The sequence below is a fragment of the Equus caballus genome, chromosome 28, assembly GCF_041296265.1.
Source record: "Equus caballus isolate H_3958 breed thoroughbred chromosome 28, TB-T2T, whole genome shotgun sequence".
Lineage (NCBI taxonomy): Eukaryota > Metazoa > Chordata > Mammalia > Perissodactyla > Equidae > Equus > Equus caballus.
In genome coordinates this window covers 14,176,777-14,204,046 of record NC_091711.1, presented here as the reverse complement: position 1 = coordinate 14,204,046, position 27,270 = coordinate 14,176,777, and the positions used below count along the sequence as shown (strand labels likewise).

Below are 27,270 nucleotides of genomic sequence, written 5' to 3'. Positions count from 1 at the left end.
CATTGGCAGCTGTGAAGTATTCCTTAATCAAGTTACAATATTGCTCTGTATCTTTTTCATTATGCTATGCATTGCCAATAAAATTTACTTCCTACATTTTATAATGAAACATCAAACTTTGTAATATATGTATATTGTTTTCCTTTGAATAACAATTTGACTAATAATAATTAGTCAATAATTTTGACCAATAATAATTTATAAAAATTCGAGCCAGAAGAAACATTTAAAAATTGGAGCCTTCTGATATTATACCTTTTTAATTCAATTTATTTAAATATATTTATTGCAGACAATTAGGTGATCGGTAGTGACTTTAAGCTTAAAAATACATTCCACATGGTGAGGAATGAAATGGAAATACAATTTAAGTGGAAGAAAAATGAAAAATTTGTGTCTTAGGGACGAATGTGTGTTGTTTGTTGTTTAGTGGATAATGGTGTTACAAAATTGCAAAGCTATTGTAATTCAATGTGATGTGTTTAAAAGAAGGCTGTGACATTTTTATTTTAACATGCTAAAATTTTCAATATGTCAGAAATTGCATACTTTGCTTCTGGTTACTTCAGTCATTTCCATGGCTAACACTCTGATTCAAGTCACTGTTACAGATTCTTGTCCAGATTCTTTCAACAGCCCTCTCATTGGTCTCTCTATTCCCTCTCTTGCCCCACTTTAATCTCTGTCTCAAGAAGCTGCCCAGAGGATTACATTAACACAGAAATCAGATCATGTCACTTCCCTGCTCAGAATCTTCCAGTCGTTTCCCAAGTAAGTGCTCACAGTGGCCTATAGCGTCCCAAGTTACCTCTGGGACCTAGTCTCCTTCTCTTCCTTGCTCTCTCTACTCAAAATACTCTGTCCTTTATGCTTGCCCTTCGATCATATCAGAAACACTCCACCCACTCCTTAGATATCCACAAGTCTTACTCCGTCACCATCTTCAGGCCTTTGCTCAAATGGCACACTCTCTCTGAGTGCTTTCTGTCCTCCCTATGTAAATTGCAACTCCACCCCGCCATATTTGGTTTTACTCCTTAGGACTCATCACTCTTTAATAGTCTCTATATTTACCTGTTTGTCTTCTTTACTGTCTGCCTTCTGAGCACCCACCATCATCCCTGCAAGGATGTAAGCTCCCTAAGGGCAAGAATTTTTGTCTGTTTTGACTGAAATATGGTCTGCAGCTATGTTTCTATTCTCTGACAGAGCACTGGATCCTCTTCTAGGAAGTCTATCAATGTTTTTTGAGTGAATGAATGTGAAGAATTTTTGAAAAAAATGATAATTGAGAGACCTTCTGGCTTTTTTTTTGGTAGATTTTATTATATCAAACATAAGAAGCATAGTACTTACATGATACTTCTTTTCCTAAAACAATTTATGAAGACTATTTTAAATTGTCTTCACAGTCAGTCACATGAAACTCTTTCCACTTAGATCTGAGTAATTATAAAGAAAAATGGAATGGTCATTAAAGTCTGGGACAGTTGGAGACGTGTTCATTGCAGTACTAGAACTTGACCTAGGCTTTAAATAAAGAGCATGGGATTTGGAAATGTGGAAGGGTGAATAAGAGAATGATCCAGGCCAGAGAAATGACTTGAAACTAAACACATTGAACAGGGAAGAATGTATCTAAATGTGCTTTTTCCCTGAAACAGAGCATTGCTTTTAAAGGGGTAGTAGAAGTTATGATTTAGGGCTATAGTTAGAAGCTGGTACATGGTGACCTTGAACAAAGGGCTAAGGACTTTTCATTTTATCCTCTAGGCATTTGGTATTTATCAATGTTGGGGTGACATATTTTGGTGGAGGAATGGGGGGATGAAATGCCCAAAAAAAGTGTAAGGATAAGTAGCACGCTAGCTGTAAGAAGAATTAAACATAAGAAAGATCGAAGGTAGAGAAGTCAGTTTGGCAATTACTTCAATAGAGTGAGGATGACAAGAAAAAACAAAAGTAATGCTGAATTCAGGGAAAATATTGAAAGGTAATTTTCCTAAGGAATGGTAGAATCGAGAGAGATGGGAAATGGTAAGAACAGGTTGCCAGGTTGCAGAAACCTAACTACCGTGAGTGAAAAGGGAAGCCTTCTCTCAGAAGATGACATTGAAGAAGGGCAAACATTCCAGGCATAACAAAAAGCAAATTCTAAGTCCATCTGCAGGAGACAGTTCGATGTATTAAGGGATAGGTACAAGCGGCATTATGTTGAAGTGGGGAAATGGCAGGAGATGAGGCCAGAAATGAAGTCAGAGGCCTTGAGAAATGAAGTCAGACAATGGCTTACAGTTGACAAATTAGGGTTTCATTTTCTTTAATTGAAAGATACTTAGTAGAGGAGTTCTGCTTCAAAGAAAGTTGGATGAACTGAGAATGTTAAACATGCGGAAATCTATGGAACACGTACAAGCCAATGCCTAAGTGCCATCAAGAAACAAAGAAGAGGTGCTAAGACTGAGGGATAACGGCACATTGGAAAAGTAGGGGGTGCTGTAATAGAGAATCTGGTGGTTTGGAAGTCTTAGAAGTCTGAAGAAATTATTTGTTGCTTGAAATTATTTGCCTGCACAGTCAAAAATACTTTTGACAACATTTACTTGTATCTGATGAGTATGAATTTGACACCCAGAATTCCTACAAGATCTAAGTATACAAACTTCAGCAAACCTTTAATTACATTTAGTGCTCTTACTTTTGCATTTTCTCAAAAATAAACATCCAATTTAGAAGAAATAGTATGTTGCTCATTTAGAAACATTAGTGATAGCAAAATGATAGAGACCACCTTGGGAAAGAATGATGCTGACAGCCTGGATGCCTTTCTATTTGGCAATTATGAGCTTCCATTGAGGCAGGTATTTATGTCTATGCTGTGTTTCTAATGTTTGTATTTGCAATTTCCAGTGGGTTACATTTCTAGAAATATCCTACAAAGCAATATGCCCAGGAAAGAATTAATAAAAAAATAAAAAATTTCCAATGGGTGACTTTATATCTCCTAAAATTCCCTGAATAGACCTATCTGTGAGTTAACAAACATTGTAAGTTTAAGTTCTATATTTGCAAACTACTTAATTCGTTTAATTCAGCATGAATTTGCTGAGCATCTGCCATGTGCTTAACACTGCTAAGGTGTTTATTCATGATACCAAGAAGAATGTAAGGTCTCATAATGGGCGACATTATGGGGAATCTTGACATATATACAAAAGAAAGACTATAATAATAAGTAAGAACAGTAACGGGGGGGATAGGTAGATGAGAGAGAAAGATCGTTTATGTCTAACCAGAGGAATTTCTAATTAGCCTTCTCTATAGTGGAAGAATACAAAATGGATCTTGAAAGATGGGGAGCATACCAATAGGAAGTTATGCTGTAAGAGTTAGGACATTCTTGTCAATCTCCGCTTGTGCAATGTTTTGAATTGTTAAATAAAATGCATAGGCAAATTTCAAAGAATACGGCACTTCTTTCTGTTCTAAATAATTTAAATATTGTAAGTTCTTTAAGTAAGATTATGCTTTACAGAAATTTTATTTCACATGAAAAGCCATGTAGGAAGTAACAACTAACAATTGAATTACTTCAAGTGAAAATTAAATTCATGAACTACCTGAGTAATTAATAATGCTCATTACTATGGATTATCATTTTTGTAACTCTCAATGTTACCAAATTAAGGTTTATTGAGAATATGGTAAACCATATATCTGATCCAAGAAGTTTTGGACATTGGTGATCTAGCCTGACTAATTTGTGAAAATAGGATAGAGATTTCTTTTTGTGACTGACCTCTGCGATCTTAAAATCATTGTGCTGTGCTCAGTTGTATACCTCTAGTCCATTATTCATTATTCATTCAAACACACTGAGATCTTGCTCTGCTCAAAAACCTTGTTGTGAAAAAGATACAAAAGTGAAAAGACCACAGTTTCTGCCCTGTAGTGTCATGTGGTCTTGTGTGGGAGCTAGACAACTGCACAAATAATGACAGCACCATGAATAGAGACTCTAGTCTATGGGAAACCTCAGGACAGATCTCCAAATTCTTTTCGCAAGAAATTTCTGATAAAGGGTATGCCATCTAAGTCTCAGAGAACAAGAGGATTTTTCCAAGTAGACAAGGCAAGCAAGAGCAACATGGGCAGAGGAAACAGGTGGTGCAAAATAAGTAAGATCACAGTGCCTTAGGTACACATTGTAAGGCCGTGGGCTTTTGAATGAGTGACAGAACTCACTCAAATCCTATCAGGAGTCAGATTACAGCGAGATTTCAAGTGGAGGAGTTGCAGGATGATAACTGAGATTTCAAAAGATCATTTTGGTGGTTATGTGGAGGCAAAAGGCACTGGGTGCAGGAAGAGTTGATAGGAATCTGGGCAAAAAGGAACCCTGATCTTAACTGAGACAATAGTAGTGAAGGAGATAGTGGATAGATACAAGAGATATCAAAAAAAGCAGAATGACAAAACATGATAATCAATTGGATATTGTAATAGAAAGACAGGGAGAAATCTTTGTGTTATTTGTGTCTGTCTTTCTTAATTTATGTGTTTGTACGTGTGTGTGTTGGTGGTAACTTCAGTGAAATCCCCAGTTAGGGTGGAGCAGGGAGGTACAGCACATGATCTTTAAGAACCAATCCTGTGAAAAGACAGATGTGCCCCTGTGTTCATCTCAGCAATGTTTACAATACCCAAGATAGGGAAACAGCCTGTGTCCATCAATGGATGAATGGATAAAGAATATGTGGCATAAATATACAATGGAATACTATGCAGCCATGAAAAGAAGAGAATGTTGCCATTTGTGACAACATGGATGGACCTTCAGGACATTATGCTAAGTGAAATAAGTCAGACAGAGAAAGACAAATACAATAGGCTCTCATTTATATGTGGAATCAAAAAAACAAACTGACAACCTCATGGATACAAAGAACTGATTGGTGGTTGACAGAGACGGGGTGGGAATGGGGGGAAAATAGATGAAGAGGGTCAAAAGGTACAAACTTACAGTTATAAAATAAATAAGTCATGGGGATGTGATGTACAACGTGGTGACTATATTTAATACTGTTTTGCATGTTTGAAAGTTGTTAAAACTGTAGACGAGACTACACTTATTATGGTAATTATTTCAGAATAGAAACAAATCTTGAATCATGTTGTACACTTGGAACTAATATAATGTTGTATGTCAATTATACTTCAATTAAAAAAAAAAGTCCTGAAATGGCAAAATGGCAGATGATGAGAAGTCTAAGTAGTGGTTTGGGAGGAAACAGATGACAAAGTAATGCATTTTACTCATTTGCTAGTAAAAATGGGAGTGGATTCTGGCTTCATTTTGTTCTTACCTTCTGAATGTGACAAATGTTTCACATTTGTCTGATCCTATTCTCCAAATGCAAATATTTTTTAAAACCTAGAATAATAAAATAACAAGAAAAGGTGATGAAAGGTAGACCATCAAAATTCTCTAATTTATTTTGTGTAGTAATGTTGCATAAGAGCGCTTTTCCTTGGATAAATACTAGAATACTCAGCAATGATTAATGTAGTCATAAAGTCTTTATATTACATGTCTTTTAAATCACCAGTTTAAATGTGAAAACAAATAAAAATTTAAGTGGGTATGCAAATGTTAATCATAAAGTCAGATTATGGGACTCATTACCCTCACATACATTCCAAATTATTTGTGAGTATGATGTATTTTTTTATCTTTTGTCTCTTATGACCATTTGTATTAATTACTCTTTCTATCCAATTCTGTCCAGATCCTTTAAACTTCAGGCTGGCCATCAAACAGCTGTCGTTATTATGGTATTAGACCCAAATGCCACTATTTTTTCTTACCATAACAGAAATAACTGGAATTGACTATGATAGAATTCTGAGGGTGGACCTGAGAGCATGGACAAGAAAGACCAGCCATGAAAGCTGATGACTAATGTGGCAGTGTAGGTACCCGTGGATTGATGGGGCTTGAGGACATACAGCTTACTCTTAGGATCACCTGTGACGTGAGCCTCCCTTCCTTAAAGATGTGAGCTGTGAGTTGGTTCCCACAACAATAATAATAATAAGTAATTAATACTTAGCAAGTGCTTGCACTTGTCTAAGCAGTTTACGTGAATAACGAGTTAAGTCTCACAACGTAAGGAAACTGCGTGTTTGCTTCTGTGATTTATCCCTGTTTTACACATGAGTAAGATGAGACACAAAAGGTAATTTCCCCAGGATTCACAGCTTCTAATGGGTGCAGCTGGGACTCTAACACAAGCAGTTGCCTCCAGAGCTGGAGATTTTAGCCACTTTGCTACTTTACCTTCGCAGAGGTCACCTTTCTCCCTCATATAAATAGGTCAGTGTCAGACTCACCCCAACAGACGTTCTAGAACAGCCCAGTCATGGCCAGTTGAAGTTACAGGTGCTTCAAGCTTACCACTGTACTGTGCGTGTCCACATGGTTTTTGTCCCGAAGGTAAGCTCCCTCAGGCAGGGATCACATTATGTTTGGCAAAATATGAATGTCCATGGAATAAAGGAATTAATTAATATATACATTTTTAAAAAGAAATCTGATCCCAGGGTTTTGTATAATTCAGTATTTGACTATAAAAAGGACATGCAGTTGACTAGCATATGTTTTCAGATTTACTTAAAATAAAAATTAATATTTAGCTAAAAGATGACATATTTCTCTTTTAGTTTCACTTGTATTCCCTCATCAACAAATTGGAGTTGACAGTTATATAAAAATAATATATTTAGATAGACTGAAAAATGTCATCTATTGTTATGATAGTGATTGCTATCAGCCAAGATTAGATATGAGTGCCACTTTTCTCAGCTAAAGACGTATAGTTACTTTCCTATTGTTGCTGGCATGAGTTTTTTGAATTAAGCATGGCATACCCATTAGTTTTAAGACGTAATCCCTAATGCATTTAAGGATCCAGCAATCAAGTTTGAAAATATTTGAGTAAATTTATTGAATAGGGTTATCACTTGGAATTGGTGATTTAAAAATTTTGGTATATGTTTATAATAAAGAGAATTTTTCCTAAAGCAGTTTGTGCCTGAAAAATACATTGGAAACACCATTTCTGGAAATAGCATGGATGTTTATCCTTCTCTGAGCTTTTATCTTACGATTCTCCACTTTGTGGAGTAGATGGTGCTGCACTGTTCATGTTATAGTTAGCGAGAGTGGCAGCACAGGGGAGCGCTTAAACACAGAAACTTTGACACCCGATGACTGGGCTCAAGTACTAATTATGCCGCATAAGACATCAAGACATAGGAGACATATAAGGACATTAAGACATTGGGAAAACTACTTCTCTGTGCCTCCGTTTCCCCACATGCAAAGTGAGAGAATCATAGTAGTAACACCCTGTGGTTATTGTGTACATTAAATAAGTCCATGCATATAAAGTGCCTAGAACAGCACTTGAAATGTAGTGAAAATTATGTTATTATTGATCCTATGAGTTGCGTGAGTTGTGTTTAAAAACTAACTTAATTTCTAACCCTAAAAATTTGTGAAAATATAACACAAATTATGTGCAATGAACCAAATGAAATGTGAAGCCAAAAGAGGAAATGTTCTTTCAGAGTGTTCAATTTTATCCAGTAAAAGCTTGGTAGTTAAAGGAAACTATTTTTCTCCACAAACTCTTGATATTGAAAATAACTAATTCACTGGCAATTAAATTGGCATAGTTATAATGGATAAAATTTTAATTAGTTTGATATGTTAACTACTTTCTGAAAACAAAATCCATGGCCATAACTGAACCCTTTGGCAAATGTCTCTCCTCCGTCAATCACTGCAGCAAGTTTTGCCCAAGCGAAGCCAACCTAAACTCAAAAACACCTGTGGCCCATAGAAATAGTGACATTTTAAATTGAATTTTCAATCATTAGGTAATTATTAAAGCTTATTCCCTTAATAAAAAATATTAGCGCTTAAAATTACCCGTGCTATTTGTACTTTAATGGAAGATGTTTAATAGAGAAAAACATTAAACTATGCCAAAATGCAAGCACAAAGTGGCGATTTAAAAGCTAAGAAGATTAAATATGGTCAAATGCTTTTCTTGCTAGGAGAAGGGTCTGGCCTCCTATGAAATGTGTATTCCCAATTCTGATGCTTATTTATTTGCAAAGTACCGTAAGGAATGTTGCTATTATTCCAACTTATCGAAGTATAATTAAATTAGAAAACATGACTTTGAATACCATGGAAGCATGGTGGCAAATAAAGCCTGTTAAGTGTCTGAATATGTTGGGCAATATGAAAACATCAATACCTTTGAAAACCTTCCTTGGCTCCAACAGTCACCATTAATCCCATCCCCTCCAGACTGTAGCACTTGCTCACATTTGTATCTCGAGGCCCCGTCTTCTTGTAGATAACTATTCATCTGCTTTGTTTTCCCTCTAGATGGTCAGCATCACCGTGGTTGAAACTACATCTTACTCAAAAGTGCCTAGCAGAGCACCGAGCTCAAAACAGGGTGGACTAATTTCTGGAATTTGTCCATTGTACTTACCTCAAGAACTTTTAACTTTTACCCTGGTGGCATTTTAGAGCTTTTATTTGGGCTATTATAAGGCAGTAAAATGAAACTAAAATTACTGGAATATAATGAAATTATGAATAAGCAATTGACCTTTGCCCAGGCAATACCACATTTATTTTTTTCAGTGTCCTTTAAGAATATAGTACCACAAATGAAACAGTGGGGCATTTAAAAGTGATTCCTATCCAAGAAATACTTCAGGTTTCTGCACAAGGGCAAGAACTAATTTACTCTTATAAGTTCACCAAACCAAAACGTAAAAAAGAGGAGGGGTGATTCTATTCGAAGTGATTCTATTTATAATGTTATAAATTCCCAAGCCTGCGATGAGGAATTTAATTAAGCTTGAAATCTACATCCTATGGAATTGAAAATATTAGACTTCAGAAATGGAAAAACTGTGTTCTATGAAAGTTCTTTTCCATTTTGATATTTAAATACCTTATATAACTTTCTTTCCCTTATAATTTTCTATAACAGCTTTATTAAGACATAATTTACATACATAAAATTCGCCCTTTTAAAGTGTACACTTCACTTCAGTGTTCTTTAACACATTCACAGAGTTGTGCAATCTTTACCACTGTCTAATTTTAGAACATTTTCCTAGTTCCCCAAAAAAACTTGTACCCATTAGCAATCGTTCTCCATTCCCCTCTCTAAGTGCTTGGCAATTACTAAAGTACTTCCTTGGTCTATGGATTCGTCTATTCTGGACATTTGATATAATTGAAATCACACAATATATGATCTTTTGTGACTGACCTCTTTCACTTATTATATTTTCAAGATTCACCCATGTTGTAGTATATATCTTCATTTCTATTTCTAAATAATATTCCATCATATGGATTTATCATCCAATGGATAAAATTTTGTCTATCCAATCAAAATTTTCCACCAGCTGCACTTTTTGCAATCCTATCAGCAATGATAAATGAAAGTTCTATATAACTTTTTATGGTTAGCAGTTAAACTGCAGAAGAATTCTATCTGCACTTTTATAGAATAAATTTCAATTTTTAATACAATATAATTTATATCACAGTATCTGGAAAATTTCTGTTGCCCTTAAACTATAAACAGAACTTTAACGCTAGAACTTATTTTATCCATCTTTTTGATGCCAGCAGAACTTTTACATGTGACAGTCACTTTAAAAATGTTGACTATATAAGTGGTGATGTGGATTTATCATTTAATAAAAATCTTCTTCTGACTTTCTTATCCTTCTCTGTCTGACTATGAAACAACTCTCTCAATTGAAAGCCTTTCAAATAATTGAAGGTAGCTTCTCTCCCCTCCTTTCCTCTCAGTCCTGAGGATTTGTTTTTCTTCTTCAAACTACCTAACAGAAAGCATTCTCACTGTTGAAATTTGAATTTTTTAGTTGATTGAATTATTTTAAATATAGTTCATATTTTATGTGATACAAACCTAGATTTCTTGTGTTTTTCTTTTATGAGCTCATTAATTTTTTATATCAGTTTTAATTACGTGTCTTACAAACTAGGTAACTGGCAGAGAAAAAAATTCCCAAGGATAATTCTCTGATGGGTTGAATCATGTTTAATGTTAATTCAATATAGAACTCAACATCTATAGATATTTTGTTATGTTCGACTTCTACTTTCTGCCAATGCAGCACGTGAAAGTCCGAAAGACCTTCCCAGTACAGGATCCTAGATACACTGCAACAAATGGCCGTTGAGAAACCAGCACAGTGTTTTCTGAAGCCTTCAGCATTCTGCAGACATTTTCTGATCCCAGGAGTTAGAAACTTGGGATTCATGTCACTGGGGTATGGTGGAAGGGGGGAGACAACAAGGCCTTGAACCTAAGAAGAAAGGAAATTGAAACCAAAACCCCCGTATAAATCCAGAACCACTGAAGGTCTACACTCTCAGAGACAGGATAGCCTAGAAGAAATCTACCGTCAGCAAAAAGATGTCAGGAAGACTATCGATATAAACCAAAGTTAAGATTTAGGAAAAACCAATGATCACCACAATGCTGCCCTTGAAAAGGGTTGGAGTTCAAATTTTTATTAATTGTAAGACTTAAAGTAGTCCCTGCTTTGCAGTGCCTAGCAGGAGGAAAAATACGTTCTCTCTGAAGAAAGTGCTTTCAGCCAAACTTACAGAATTCCCACAGATTAAGATAACCAAAGATGAACCTGCAATCACTCTGTTAAATCATAAGAACTAAGTTGCCTTGTGCTAGAATCAGAAAAATCAACAGCAAACTCTATTCTTAAGCATATCAAATATTAGAATTATACTACACATAACATAAGTTTAAAATATTTAAAAAATAACACTTTAAAAAGAATGAAACTGGTATGCCCATGTTTTAAAATTCCTTCCTCAACAGTTTTATCAGGAGAAAGATTTCAGTTCCGTTTTTCCTGAAAAATGCTTATTAGTCTGCATTAAAGTTTTCATTACTAAATGTGAACAGTTTAACATTGTCCTTATTTAACAAATGCAATCTCTATGACAGGCCCAGTGTGAGGAGCAGGCAATATAATGGAGGCAAGAAAGTCTTAGCTCTGGTCCTCACAGAACTATCCATCTGGATGCAGGGATGTTTGTATAGATTAGAATGAAAGCTTCCAGTCTTCTGTCTGATTGGGCTCTGAAGATTTGCTACCCTAGATTAAGAAAAAGCAAAGGGAGAATGGCATGAATAATGTAAAATGAGAGATAACTCACCTGAAAATCTTTAGAAGATTTAAAACTTACCTAAAACCAATTTTAAAAGACATTTTATTTTTGTATATTATGTACTGTTGTGTTATAAACAATTCACGTTTAAACATCTGTCAAGATTCTTCAACCAATCAGGGTCTCCTTCTGTATTTACCATTGACTTCGACACCCAAATGGTTCTGAGTGATCTATTCTAAGTAATAAAGTGAAATTAGTAAACTTATGGCTAATTAGAAGACTAAACCTTTTAAATACATTGAAAGCAGAGATTTAGAAACGCTAATTTCATTTTTCCTTACTTGTGAAGTATTGATACAGAGTTTTTAAAAAACACAATCAAAAGACTCATTATATTTCAGAGCAATTAAGTTATTACAAAATGGTACTGGATGCTAGTGTATATTTACAGGTGTGGAGTTGTTTAAAAGAAAATGTAAAAACTCAATGTGATGGAAGTGTTGAAAATGTTTTCTTCCCTGAGAGTTATAAGCTCCTTTTACCTTTTCTGTATAAAATTCTTTCTTGTGGAATATGTCTTCCTCTTGAAATGTATCATTAAATAAAATATTTTAACACCAAAAGATAAAATTGGTAAGATAGAATATCTGAATATCTGCTTGGACTCATAGCTATTTTCCATTCTCCCTAACAGCATTAGTTTAAGTAAATAAAAAACAAGTCACTAGTACAATGGACCCTTAGTCAAATAAAGTGGCTTTTCTGTGTTATTTCTCTGCATGATGTGGACAACAGCCAATCATTCTAATATAATTTATGCACGTAAACAAATGATAATCTAAGTCGTGGTTCTGCAGTTGAAGATTTCCTACCTTAGAAGTTTCTAACTTGGACTGTTTGCAATACTTTACTTTTTAAAGAAGGCATAAAAAAATGTAATTCCAGAACAAGATGGCAAATTGGATTCCTCTTGGATGCCAGTTTGGGTTATTAAGTAGTTGCTGCTTAAAGTGCAGCATCGAGGAATTTTATGAGGCTACTTCAGAAAAAAAATGATTATTTCGTGTTGTCTCAAGCAAGAGAGGATAGAGGGTCAACGCACACGTTGTTTATTTGATGAAGCTGTGGAAAGACAGTGTAAGATAGTAAAAATCAAACTATGTACTTGATTATACATTTCACTCTCTACCTGCAATTTAGGCAAATGTGTGTTTATGCGGCAATTCAGTATTGATAGGACTCATTTCATATAGGACAGAGGGAAGTCAAGAGTTTTTTCTAACTTTGGCTAAGTTTGTGCAGATTTCTTATGAGCAATTGAAAAGGTTAAAAATATACGTGAGTGATTTTCCATATATTTTCTTCTTGAAAAATTTATCTTACAAAGTGCTTTCCAAGACAGCAGAGTCTTCTGAGATTGTTTCTGCTTCTACTGACCAGAAAGATACTCAGATATCAGAGGAAGTCCCCTCGGAGGGGAAGGGAAAATGACATTTTTCTTCTGTAAAGTGTTGTTTTTAATATCTTCTGTTGCTAGGGAAGGGACATCAAGATGGTCAGAAGAAGAGGCATGGAAAAATTTGCAGTAGCTACAGTAAACTAATGCTGTTGAAGTGGACAGAATTAGGTGACCACAAGAAGACTGAATGGTTATTAAAAGGAATATGCCAAGGTGATATTACCTTGATACATTTAGCAAGGCCCATAATCTGGTCCTTAGGTTGGGAAGTCCAGAAATTTGTGTTTTCAATGTCTTTGAGTGGTTGATAAACTCATAAGTACGAAGATAAAGTTAATATTGTCATTGGTCTGTTTAAATCCCTTCCATGGTTCCCCTTGCCCTTTACTGAAGACCAAAATAATTAACATAGCTTACACTCTACTGCATCCATATTGAACTGCTTTTTTTTTAAACAGCGTTATTGAAACATCATTCACATACCATTTAATTCACCCATTTAAGGTGCAATTCATTGGCTTTTAGTAGATTTTCAGAATTGTGCATCTATCACTATAGTCAATTTTAGAACATTCTCATTACGCCCAAAAGAAATCCTGTACCCCTTAGTTATCACCTCCCCCAGTCTCCCCCTCTCTCCTAGCCCTAGCAACCACTAATTTACTTTCTCTTTCTATATACTTGCCTATTCTGGACATTTTCTATTAATGGAATTATGCAATTTACGGTCCTTTGTGATCAACTTCTTTAACTTAGCATAATATTTTCAAGGTTCATCCATGTTATAGCAAGTATCAAGACTTTGTTTCTTTTATTTCTCCATAATATTCCATTTTATGTATATACTACTTTTTTTCAACCATTCTTCAATTGTTGGACATGTAGATTGTTTCCCCTTTCTAGCTATAATGAATAATGCTGCAATGAACATACATGTACAAGTTTCTGTATGGACATGTTTTCCATTTTCTTGGGTACATTCCTAGTCGTGGAATTGCAGGATCATATGATAACTCTATGTTTTACCCTATGAGACGCTGCCAGACTGTTTATCAAAGCAGTCTTACCATTCTACATTCCAACCAGCAGCGTATGAGCCTTCTCCACATCTTTTACGACAATTATTATCAATCTTTTTGATTATAGACATCCTAGTGGGTGTGAGGTGGGATCTTGTTGTGGTTTTGATTTGCATTTCCCTGATAGTTAATTATGTTGAACATCTTTTCTTTTTCTTATTGGCTATTTCTATATCTTTGGAGAACTGTCTATTCATATTCTCTGCTCATTTTTTAATTGGGTTGTCTTTTCATTATTGAATTATAATAAAATATATATGCATTTATATGTATATATTTTATATATTAATTTTCTATATTTGCAAGTATTTACATATTTATATATTTTAGAAATAAGCCTTTATTATCAGATACGTGATGTTCAAAAGTTTTCTCTCATTCTATGGGTTGTCTTTTTCTTTCAGGCTGGTTTCATTTGAAGTGCAAAAGTTATTAATTTTGATGGTGTATTACTCAGCTCAGACTGCATAACAAAATGCCATAGACAGGGTACCTTAAACAAATTTATTTTCTCACAGTTCTGGAGCTGGGAATCTGACTTCAGGGTGCCAGCAGGGCCGAGTCCTCTTCTTGGCTTGCACCGAGCTGCTCTCTGGCTGTGTCCCCACACAGCAGGGAGAGAGCCCTGGAGTCTCTTCCTCTTCTAAGGGCAGCAATCCCATCATGAGGGCCCCACCCTCAGGACCTTGTCTAAATTTAGTTATCTTCCAAAGGCCCCATCTCCAAATAGCATCACTTTGGGGATCAGAGCTTAAATATGTGAATTTTGGGGAACACAATTCAGGCCATGGCAGATAGTGTTTGCTTTATCTATTTTTTCTCGTGTTGCTTGAGTTTTTGGTGTCATATTTAAGAAACCGTTGCCTAATTCAATGTTTTGATTCACCCCTATGATTTTTTAAAAGTGTTATAGTTTTAGAGGACTTAAGTGTTTTTGGACTTTAGGAAGTTGTTTGTGCTGTTCTCTTGATCCGAAAAAATTTTTACCCTGCATATATTTTGCCTGGCTAATGCTTACTCACTTTTCACATATCATCATAGATGCTTCCTCCACACACATACACCCTACAGGGGTTAGTCAAACTGTGCCTGCACGTGCTGAGTGCCCCGGACAGAGCCCCATTACATCGTTGATCACATTGTGTTGTAATTGCTTCAGCTACCTTTGTTGATTATGTCTTTTTCACCATTGTACAAATGATCCTGTCTGAAAAAATTACATGATCTCCTACATATTAGACATTCAGTATTTTGTGGAGTCAATAAAGGAATGATCAAAATGTCAATTTGATTTATTAATTTACAATGAGAAATAGAATTGTCAAGCAGACCTGGTATCCAAACTAGGCTGACAAGGTCAAGTCTCTTCTCTGCAGGAAACTACCCAGAAAATTCAGTTGTTCTAAGAATATTTCTTAGTATCCATGGACTCAGAACATGTTACATTATTTGAACATTTAGTGGCACTATGTCATGTTAGTTTGTCATGACAATTCCAGACCGCAGATATACTTGTTTCTACCCCTATTCCTAGATGACGATAATCCTTGAGCTGTAACTCTCTTCCAGAGAGAGTACTTAGAGAGCCTTGCCCACTCTTCCTTGTCTAAGGCTTGCTTTTTTGGTGCCATACCCTCCCGCTTCTCAATGACAAATTCTGCTTTAGTTATATACTAATACAATGTAATAGGACACAAAGTTATTCTCTGAGCTGCGTTCCTCTTCTAAATGCTGCACATACTAAAATTCTCCAAGGCAGGACAATATGTTTTAATATACTTTATAACTTCTATAGTACCCTAGAGCATTCTAACAGTGAGTGGCAAACAATGTCATAGCCCAAATATTTTCGGTTATATAACTCTGTTGATTGCTACAGAGACATGATTTAGTTTTGATTTGTTTAGAGTTAGAGCTTTGTTGGGCTATGTTAGGAGATTTAAATATTCAGCTTGAATGCTATTTTGTGTGCCTGGAGTGTTCACCACAGCAGGTGTTACCTAACCAGTTGCTAAAGCCTTTTAAATTAATATGCAGCATCTTGTCAAACATGCCTCCTGCTTTACACTGTCAGAGCTGTTGAAAATTGGCTTTTCCTGCCAACAGAGTTTTCAGTTGGCAATGGCTCAGCCCTGACATGCTTTAGCTACAATGCTGCCTGGGCCAGGTAATTTTACCCTTGTATTTAGAATGTTGAGTTTTAATAAATTTCCAAATGCTTCAAGCATCAAATAAGCAAAAATATCTTTTGGACAACAGTAGAGACAAGAGATTCTTTTCTTCTCTTTCCATAAAGATGAGTCAAGATCAAGAATAAGATCATTGTTGGATTAAAGAACTAAAAGGCTTGGTTCCTTCGTTGGGATTTCTCTCTGATGATGTTCCCCTCTCTTTTCTCATATATCTGATACCATAAGATCAGACCTAAGGGCTTTTTCTATTTAGGGAAAAGTACAGAGGGAGCTGGAGCAGATTAAAGGGAAGGGGTACTTGGAGTGTATATTTCTGTTTTGATTCTAGGCCATTGAATTTGTCTGTCTTTCTCATTCCAGTGATAATATGCAGAGGGGCAGGATTTGGGAGTTAGAGAAGCTACTCAAATTTAGGATTTGAGAAGCTACTTAGAGCCAGAGCCCAAGGGGGTGGGGTCTTCATTCAACATGGTCCACCCTACTCACCTGGGTCAGGAAATCTATAAAAGGCTTTAGGCTATAACCCTGGATTCTGGTCAGACTTCTTGTAGGCAGCTGGACTTCTCTCAAATAACATCTCACAGCAACCAACACAAGGGTTCATGGAAAACTCCTTAATTATGTTTTATCCTGTTATTTCGTTTCAGACTACAGACAACATCTTGAGAGTTTTGGGATCCCCAGGGTAGTAGGAATAGATGCAGAGAGGTGTGGAGGGAGTAAGAGCAGAAAGGCCAGAACTGTGTGTTCTAGGGGACTTTTAAGAACAGTTTTATGATGTCAGAGAATTTCTTCGTAGTTTCTATCTTTGTAGACTTTAATATTATGCCTTATTTTTATAAGTGAACAGAGTAATATTTGATGTGTTTTAGGTATTAATAACCCAATTAATTGATAAGCAAGAATTTAGGAAGTGCAAAGGAACAAAGAGCTATAAAAGCCATTTTATCTTATAAAAATGTGCTGAGTATTTTTACTCTATCACATTAATGTCAACCATTTTTACCATGCTGGTCCACTAATGATACAGTGGGACCCTCTCTTCTTTATTGTTACTCTTGAAAGAAATCCTGCTGTCCCTTATTCATTATTAGGAGCAATATTAGGATCTTCCCCCAAAATGGGGCAATAATTAGCAATGAGATTTATGTAAGTGATTTATTTAAGACAGTTAGACAATTCTCAAGTTACATTTCAATTAACATTAACTTTAAAAAACTGCATGATTTTTGTATTTCCTGAAGTATCTAATGAAATGTACTGTCCTGATTTGGAAAATTGAGGCTTGGAAGAAAACAAAGTTATATGTGGATAACTACATGTAACTCAAAAATTGCTGAGTATATATCATTTATTGGACATCTACTGTAACCAGGACCTATGCTAGTTGTATTTATACCAATAATCTCTTTTTTTTTACTTTAAGACTTTATTTTTTAGAGTAGTTTTAGATTCACAGAAAAATTAAGAGGGAGATACATACTACATAGATTTGTCATATATCCCCTGCCCCTACACATGCATAGCCTCCCCGTTATCAACATTCCCCATCAGATGTATCTGTCCTACAGTTGATAAACCTACATTGGCACATCATTAACACCCAAAGTCCATAGTTTATATTGCGGTTCACTTTTGGTATTCTATGTTCTAAGAGTCTGGAAAAATATGTAATGACATGTCATTATATAGAGAGAGCATTTTCACTGCACTAAGGATCTTTGATACTCCGTCTATTCATCCCAACCCCTCCAGCTTCAACCTCTGCCAACTACTGATCGTTTTACTGTCTCCATAATTTTAACTTTTTCACGGTGTCATATGGTTGGAATCATACAGTATGTAGCCTTTTCAGATCGGCTTCGTTCACTTAGCAATATGCATTTCAGGTTCTTCCATATCTTTTCATGGCTTGACGGCTCATTTCTTTTTAGCACTGAATAATATTCCATTGTCTGGATGTACTACAGTTTATCTGTTCACCTACCAAAGGATATCTTGGTTGCTTCCAAGGTTTGGCAATTATGAATGAAGCTACTATAAACATCCATGTGCAGGTTTTATCATGGATATACGTTTTAAGTTCCTTTGGATAAATTTAAGGGAGCGTTGTTGCTGGATCATATGAACAAATGATCTCATTTTTACCCACACCAATCTAATAAGAAGGTATTGCTACCTACATTTTCCAGATTGACAAATGAGGCTTAAAAAGCCCACTGCCAATGGCCCGGATATGAACCTGGCTCTGTTCCTCTCTGAAATCGGTACTGTTTGGACCAAGCCACACATGACTTCCATGAGTGAGCGGAGTATAAGGCCATTAGGCACAGTGGAAGCACTGCTTAGAGCTCACAATACTTTTAGGGGCCCATGAAAATGTTTCAATTACTTTTAAAATTAAAAGAGAAAATGAATATAATCCAATCTGGGTTTTCTTAATCTTTATATCAGCAGAGTCATGAAATATAGATTTTACTATTTTTTATGAATGAAAGTGCGCACAAAGGCAAAAGTATGTAGGGCCACAGAAATCATGATGCGGTGCTGGCAGACTAGTCGATTTTGGGATACTGAAAGCCTAACTTGCTGCAAAATAAGTTCCCAACCAATCTATGGTAACATGACCTGCCCTCCAGGATTCAACAACAAAGCCAAATACCACTAACAGCTGCTGTTAAAGGGCACGTGATACCTGGGGCAGCTCTATACTCATACTGACAAATTAATGTTGGGAAAGCAGAGTGGGGATAAGATATAAGATGGGCACATTTCTGTGAGAGTGTCATCGGTGAGGCCTGGTAGGAGCATGACGGGATGGTCAGACCGCCTGAGGCTGCCTGACAGCACCTGTGTTTGATTCCAACACCCACTTTTTGGATGATGCCAGTTACCTTCATTGGGAGATTTCTGAAAACAAAAGTTACCCAGTACCTGTGTCCACCTCCACCACAGAATGGCTCTTATAGCATGTTTGATTTTAAACAGATTTTAATCTCTCAAGTCACTGTAATGTATTAAAATAATCTTCTATTATGCAGTTTTAAAGAAAAGACAAAATGATTTTCTTCTTGGAACATGGATACATAAAAAACCAAGGAGGCATAAAATGTTATTTGCAGGGAGTTTAACTCTCATTTTCCTTTTAAATTGGGCAGCCTTACTCAACAATTCTGTGAGAACTCTAAGAGTCCAGTTGTGCCTGTCAAATTGTATTAGTAATGCAGGTGATTCTACCTTCGAGCTGTCTAGCCCAGGGCTGACCACGAGACATGGCTGTTTCACACAGTAATTTCAGATGACAGCTTTCCCTGAGCTCATAGGAGGCAGTTATAAGACCAGAGGTCATTAACACTGCATTTGATTACATAACATAATACAGAAAAAAATATATATAGAGAGAGAGAGAGAGTGAGTTATGGGGTACTGATTTCTATGAAATAAATGCTTTTTGGTTCCAAACTAAATTTATAAAGACTCTTGTGAAGTTATAACAACTGATATTCTGAGATATATACAGATATTAAATTTAAGTAATATATTAACTCTTTTTGTTGCTTTGCTTTCATCCCTCCAGTGTAATACTCTGTTATTAATATGTTCTAGAAAATCTATCCTATGGTATAGGGAAGCAGATATGTCTTTGATACATGTAAATTTATGTGCAGTTACATCCAAAGAAATACAGATTTAAAATCCAAAGCTTTCCACCAAGTATTACAAATAGCATTTCTAGAAGAATGTTTAATTCTCAAAAGAGGAGACACCAAAATATAGTAAATTTGGGACACAGCCTAAGGAAGTCATTATAAAAACATTTTGAAGTAGTTAATCTTGTCTCTTTAAATGCTAGATGGTCAAGTCAGCATGCTTCCATGCCATATGCTTTCCTCAGAGCTATTTTTGATTTGCACAAATGTTAGATGGTTAGAGAATAAACTTAAAAGATGCTTTTCTGTGGTTGGTGAGGGTGTTGGTGAAGCTGAATTCCAACTCACCCTTTATTTTTCCTCTTCTCTCTCAGACTGGTTTGCACTCATGATTCTGAAGTAAGTAACCAGTACTTAGATATGTGGCTGCAGAAGTAAGACCATCATCAGTTCGTTAACTAAGTAGTCCATGAGATTAGAGAATAGAGGTGTAATTGAAAGGCAGGGAGTGTTAAAATTGTAATTATGATGAATGGATTGTCATAGATACTCTGGAGGTGGCTTCCTCATGTAAATGACTTGAAATTAAAAGGCTGATTTCTCCTCTTGTCATGCAGCTTCTCCTGACCTGCTCTTCTGAGGTGAGGACTCACCTATTATTAAATCAAGACCTTTCAAACATTTAGTTAACGAGAAAATATGTCTTTTCTTTTCCCAAATAAACCTCCTTGAGTGAGCACACCATCCTGAAATGAGTCAGGGGAGTTAGCAATTTCATTCAGTCCTTCTATGTTTAATACTAAATATCAGAAAATGAATTTGAGGATGCACATGTATAGAGATAGAATGTTCTGCATCAGTCTGAGGATGGGCAGCCTGATGGGCTGTGATGATTTACTGGATGGAAAGAGGCATGAGGAGAAGAGCAGAGGAAGGAGGGCCAGAGGAAGCTCTGGGTCTATCTACTCTTCCGACCAGGTTACGCCTACAGGATGTAAGTAGGCACAGGAACTGAGGGCCTCTGTCCTTTGCTCTTGTATTTTTCACTTTGAGAATAACACATGCAGGGACCAAAACAAGAGAACCTTCTTTGCATGAAACTGATTGAGAACAACCCACTGACCTAAAGGCTATTATCCAAAATATTGGCAGCTCATTCACCTGAATTACTCAAGTTCACCCTTAGCTCAGAGGCCAGCATACCACCCTGTTAAGATACAAAGGCAGGTCACCTCTGTCCTGGGATCTGACCAGCCTGGGGGATATTGACACCAGCCCCGGCATTGCTGTATACTAGCATGGACCTTGCTAGACTTAGTTAATCTCTTTCACTCAAGTTTTCTCATCTCTGTTCTGGGAATAATAAGGCTGCCATGATGAATACATGATATAACAGATGTAAAGTTTGTAACAACATTCCTAGCCTATAGTAAGTGATCAAGAAATGGCAGCTCACAAGAGGATGAGGTGGGCAGGGGAGAAAAGAGGTAACACTTGGAATTTAGCTGAAATAGAGGAACTTTAGATTTTATGCAATTTATAGGACTTGTAACTTAGAATTAGGAGTGCACAGAAAGTAGACAACTTGTATTGGTATGCAAGAAATTATACCTTCGAATTTTTTAAGATATTAACAGCAAAAACATTATTTTATTTTGCTCTATATTTTTAAAAAACTAATGCTCTACATGAGGGTTGAATTAGTATTGAGAAGGATTGATACAGCTAGAAGTGATTCACTCCTGAGTAAAAGCAGTTTAGTGGTAAATGCCTGAATGTGCCTGAACATATTGAGAGCAAGAAGTTTAACCGGCTTCTTTCACTGTCATCAGCCTAGCACTTACAGCAGTGCTCAATACATAGGGAGTACTCACATGAATGTGTGTATGTGTGATGTGAATGAGTACATGCCAGGAAAGAACAGGGTGTTCCCTTCAGTATGAGGGTACTTACATGGGACTGTGAGGCCTGACAACTATGTACTTTAAAATTCCAAGAAAAAAATACAGAGTAGGGAAAGTCATTTTTGTCCTTGGGAAAAGTAAGGATTTTGGCAGACTACGGTTGGGGAACAATATGATTAGTCTGAAAAGTTGTTGAATGTGGTTTGTGGTTTGTAACTGATCTACTACACCTGTCAGTGATTCAGAGCAAACTCAGCTCTTGCTGTAGACTCCTTTCAATTCAGACATGGTGAAGCATGAATGAAGTTTTCTTCTAACATTTATCCTTCACTGCCTTCAGCTTCTGCAAAACTCTGTGTTAAACGTGTGTTCTGTTTCTTACCTTTTTCACTCAAAATTATATTTTTGCAATTTTTCCATGTTGCTATACAAAGATCTAGCCTACTTCCTCTGCCCTTTGCACAATATTCCATCATGTGCCTTTACCATATTTAATTCATCCATTTTCCTATAGATGAAAATTCAGGTTGTTCACAATTCTTGGCCACAAAGAATCTCTTATATTCTGATGCCTACAGTATATTTCCAAGAGGAAAATATATAGCATACATCGTATCCCAAATCCATTCGTCTATTGTTTTTTGGGTGGGGAGGAATCTTGTGGGAATACTGTTCTATAGAATATAGTTTCAGAAATGCTAGACCAGAAAAATAACATATGGGTTAAATATATATTTTCACTTTGAGAATGAATAAGACCAATATAGTATATCCAATGAACAAATGATAAATCTGATGCATAAATTTTGGGGAACAATAGTATCACTTTATATACATGCAATAAGACATAGCAGGCAATAAGGCTGTTGCTGTGTAGAATATAGTATACTATGATATTTTAGATATAGACAAAAACAACTGCTACAAAGTCAAAAGGGTATCAGACACGTTACAGATGCGCCAGCCCTGGTGGTCTAGTGGTGCTCTCACTGCTTCAGCCTGGGTGTGTTTCCTGGTCGGGTAACCACACCAACTGTCTGTCAGTTTGCATACTGTGGTGGCTGCATGTTGCTGTGATGATGAAAGCTATGTCACTGGTATTTGAAATACCCCCAACAGGGTCATCTATGGTGGACAGGTTTCAGGGGAGCTTCCAGTCTAAGACAGACTAGGAAGAAGGACCTGGCCAGTCACTTCCAAAACCTTTGGCCATGAAAACCCTATAAATAGCAGCGGAGTGTAGTTTTATATAGTGTCAGAAGGTAAGAGGATGGCGCAAAAAGACCAGGCAGGCTCCCACTCTGCGGTACACAGGTTGCCTAGGAGTCAGAATCCACTCCAGGGCACTGACAACAACAAATATATTGAGCAAATTCTAATGGTCTCACCCAGTAAAAGAAATAACTCTGATTAATTATGCCTTTCAAAAATTGTTTTAAAGTCAAAAAGTTAAGGAAAGTGAAACATTCATTTATTGTGACAAGGATTTAATGAGTGTTTACAATTTGTCAGGAACTATGCTAAATCCTGAGGATATAAAAATAAACATGATAACAACTTTGCATTAAAGGATCACACTGTTTACTTGGGGGAGACAAACACATAATTCAATTAATTATAAAATTTACAGTAAATGCATTGATAGATTTTGAATAAGGTACTACAGAGCATTAACCAGGCAAGCTGGTGCTTTAAAAATAAATTAGTTTAGGCAGAGATGATGGGGAGGATATTCCAAATAGCAGATAGTATGTGAAGGAAATAGAAAGGAAGAGAGATGAGAATATGAAAAGATGGAAATAGAAACAGGAAGGAGAAACCTGTGGCAGATGCAGAAGACAGACCTTCTAAGAAGAAAGCCTTAGAGAGTCAGAGTCACCTGTAAATCTACAATGTCTCTAAGTGTGTAAACTAATGTTACTCTGTGTGTGGCGCTCTGATGATATGTTTTGAGTGCTTGTTAGTGATGGAAATCCTTGACGTGTCTCAGATGTGAAATTTGAAAGATCTTTGTGGTCAAGTGCAACAACTATGTCTAAGTTATCTCTATATCTTCAGCACCTAGCATAGGCTCTGACATATAGCAGGTTCTCAATAAATATTGTATGGATGGATGGATAGTGAGAGGGATGACAAATTTTTATCAATTGGTACTGTCAAGAAATGTTATGATTTTCCATTTTCATCCAGAAGGAGGCAGTGTGGCAGAAATTAAAGAGTTGGAATCAGGGTGGATTATATTTAGCTATGTGACCTTGAGGAAGTTATTCATTCATACTACGCTTCAGTATCCTCATCTGAAAAATAAGGAAGAGATGAAGTAATTTGTGTAAAATGCTCAGCTCATGGCAGAGAGAAGCAGCTCCTGCTCAAAAGGGTAGTTACTACTGTTCAATGAGAAATAAAGCTAATTAATTATGGAAGGCCACATTTTGTATGGTTTGAATTTTAAGAGTTAAAGTCTGTTTAAATTTGACGTGTTTGAAAATGGGGAGCTCTGAAAATTTTTGTGAGCTTGGGAAAGATATAAATTTTACAAAGACTGAAAGAAGGACAAATTAAAAGGGGAAAGCCTGTGGTCAGGAGCGAAAAATCAACCTATTGTCATCATCCGGTATGAAATAGATTGTCTGGGTTCAAAGCCCAACTATACCATTGACGGAGTGTCTAATTTTAGGTGAATTTCTTCATTTCTCTAGGCCTCAGTGAGATTTTCTTTTAAGATTTTATATACTTAGAACAGTTTTAGGTTCACGGCAAAGTTGAGAGGGAGGTACAATGATTTCCTATATACCCTCTGCCCCCACGCATGCACAGCCTCCACTATTATCAACATCTCCTGCTGGAGTGTACATCTATTACAACTGATGAGCCTACATTGATACATCATTATCACCCAAAGCCATAGATTCTCTTACAGTTCACTCTTGGTGTTGTACGTTCTATGGGTTTGGACAAATGTATAACGACATGTATTCAACATTACTCCTTACTGCCCTAAAAATTCTCTGCTCAGCCCATTCGTTCCCTCCCTCTTCCAACACTCCTGGCAACCATTGATCTTTTTACTGTTTCCATAGTTTTGGCTTCTCTAGAATGTCATATAATTGGAATCATACAATATGTAGCCTTTTCGTATTGGCTTATTTCACTTAGTAACATGCATTTCAGGTTCCTCTGTGTATTTTCCTGACTGGGTAGCTCATTTCTTTTTAGCACTGAATAATATTCCGTTGTCTGGATGGACCACAGTTTGTTTACCCATTTACCTACTGAAGGGCATCTTGGTTGCTTCCACGTTTTGGCAATTATGAATAAAACCGCAATGAACATTTATGCGCAGGTTTTTATGATGACATAGTTTTCAGCTACTTTCGGTAAATACCAAGGAATGAAATTCCTGAATTGTACGGTAACAGTGTTTCATTTTGTTTAGTGAGATTTTAGTATCTCGTTGCAGGGTTTTATTAGGTTTCCTGAGATAATCAATATAAATTGTTTGGCAAGTGTCTGGCATATTGTAAGGGCTCAAGCAATGTTAATCATATTTGCTGTTATTAACTTAGAAAAGGTGACATAAGACTCAGTTCACGTTGATGGTAGGGGCAGAGAAGTAGGCGCAGAAGAGAGAACTGTCAGAGGGAAGTGTGAAAACATTGACGATTCACTGGACATGAGGCATCCTCATCTACTGCACTCCCAGGTATGTGGGACGTGCTTGGCTAGGCCTTGTTGCTCCACACGCAAGGAATACTCTGCCGTGAGCCTCCCAGTTCCTCACACTCCCTTTGGACTAATTAAGAAGGATCATGCAAAGAAATTGTAAGTAATGGTTATCTAATTCTTCAGATCAGGAAAAAGAAGACTGTTAAATACACTCCAAATCTGAATCCTATCAACCCGATGAACAGCTAGAGTCAGGATGGTATAGTGGAAAAGCACTAGACAAGCTGTCTGGAGAGCTACCTTCACAGCCCCACTCATTCTCCACGGGCTGTGAGCTCGGTGCATTTGTGCTTATGTCTTAGTAATTCAGTTTCCTCAGCCGTAAAACGGGACTGAGACTCCTCTGCTGGTTATTTAGAGAGTAAGATGAGATAATGAATGTAAAAGTAGTGCCTGAAATTTGTTAAGAAGTTAATAAATGTAAGTCTAATCTTAATATATGGAGTCACTAAATAGCTTTTTCAGAATCAGTTCAATGATAATAAATGAAAAATGCAAAGTCATCTGTCGCCAATAACATCTTGACTAATTTCTGTCCTCAGTTTTGAATACCTGATTATTTCAGTGCACTTATACATTTATAGTTTCTCTTATTCTCTAAGCATAAAAGGATATTTCTCCATTGTAGAGAGTTATGATGATAGAAATAGGTAGGAGGAAGCCAAAAAACAAAATTCAGTCATAATTTCACCACTTGGAGATATCTAATGTTAAAATTCTGAAATATTTCCCTCTGATCTTTTTTCTTTCTGTAGATAGCAGGCTAAATCTCTAGAAAGATAGACCATATATATATATATTTTTTAATTGGTATGATGTTAAATGCAAAGATTTGATTTATTTTTTGTCTTATAGTATTCATGAATGTAGGATTACTTTTAAATGCCTATATGTTAATACACGGTGCAGAATCTTTGTCACTTTCTTCTTTTCTCCATCAAAACTATGCAGGTTATATGAAGAAAGTTTCATTTTTTATGGCAGTGTTTATTATTTTCACATTGTTTCTTATTTCCATTCTCTATTTAGATAATATACTCAAAGGGTATCAACAACATTTAAGCAGGCAGCAATCAGGGGAGGAAACATTTATCTGTAATGCAGGCCAAAATGTAACAATGAACTCTTTCATCTTGATTCAAAGCTCTAAGTCTATTCTGAGGTCTTTGAAGTGCCCACTTGGGCTGAAGCCATGCACAGAAACTCAGCAAAATAACTGGTTTGAAGCAAACAAAAATATAAACCCTCAACCTTTCCCAGCTTTGCATAATCATCATCTTCATTTACTTTTTACTACATTTGCCTTTGTGGATGTTAGGTTAACCAAACCTGTCTGGTTGATTTTTGTTTTTCTTTTTAACCTTCTGGCAGTGCCTTCTCAGCTTGGAGCTAAGTTTTTCCAAATACTTAAATATTTAAGTACCAATTTTATTACCGAGAATCACTCTAAATGATTTAATAATAAAATGGATGTTTACTGTTTTCCAAAATTATTCTAAAATAACATTTGTTCATAGGTTGGAGTAGCAGAATAGTTGAATTAGGTTTCCTGATCTTCTTTTTAAGTAATTTTTATTGTGTCTAAACTCTCTGTCTAGTGGTAAAAATTCACATATCATATAATCTCTGATCCCATTTTGGGGAAAGAAGCCATTCAAGATTCCTCCAAAATGTCATTGTCACATGAAGAGAGGATTACTCCAGAACCCCCAGTTATTTTTTAACCACATTTCCCATTTTCATTTAACGAAAAGAAGTGCTAATTGAGCATCCACTATATCTTAGACACTGGGAGTATAGCAGTGAAGTCAGATGAAGTCCCAGTTCATGTGGAGCTTACATTTCAGAGGGAAAGAGTATGTGATGCATAAATTAACAAGAGAATCTTGGATGATGTTATCAAGTCTTAGATACACTTATTATTTTGTAAGAGACAAGTACAGTCTCTTTCTTCATCTTGTTAACAAATAAATAAACTTCTTAATCGC

At 36.2% G+C, this 27,270-nt stretch overlaps 1 protein-coding gene across 50 annotated transcripts in view; it reads left to right on the top strand.

Moving 5' to 3' along the window:
- PPFIA2 (PTPRF interacting protein alpha 2) overlaps positions 1-27,270 on the top strand; it is a 451,986-nt gene that overhangs the window by 237,898 nt on the left and 186,818 nt on the right. The gene's annotated exons all lie outside the window — the stretch shown is intronic.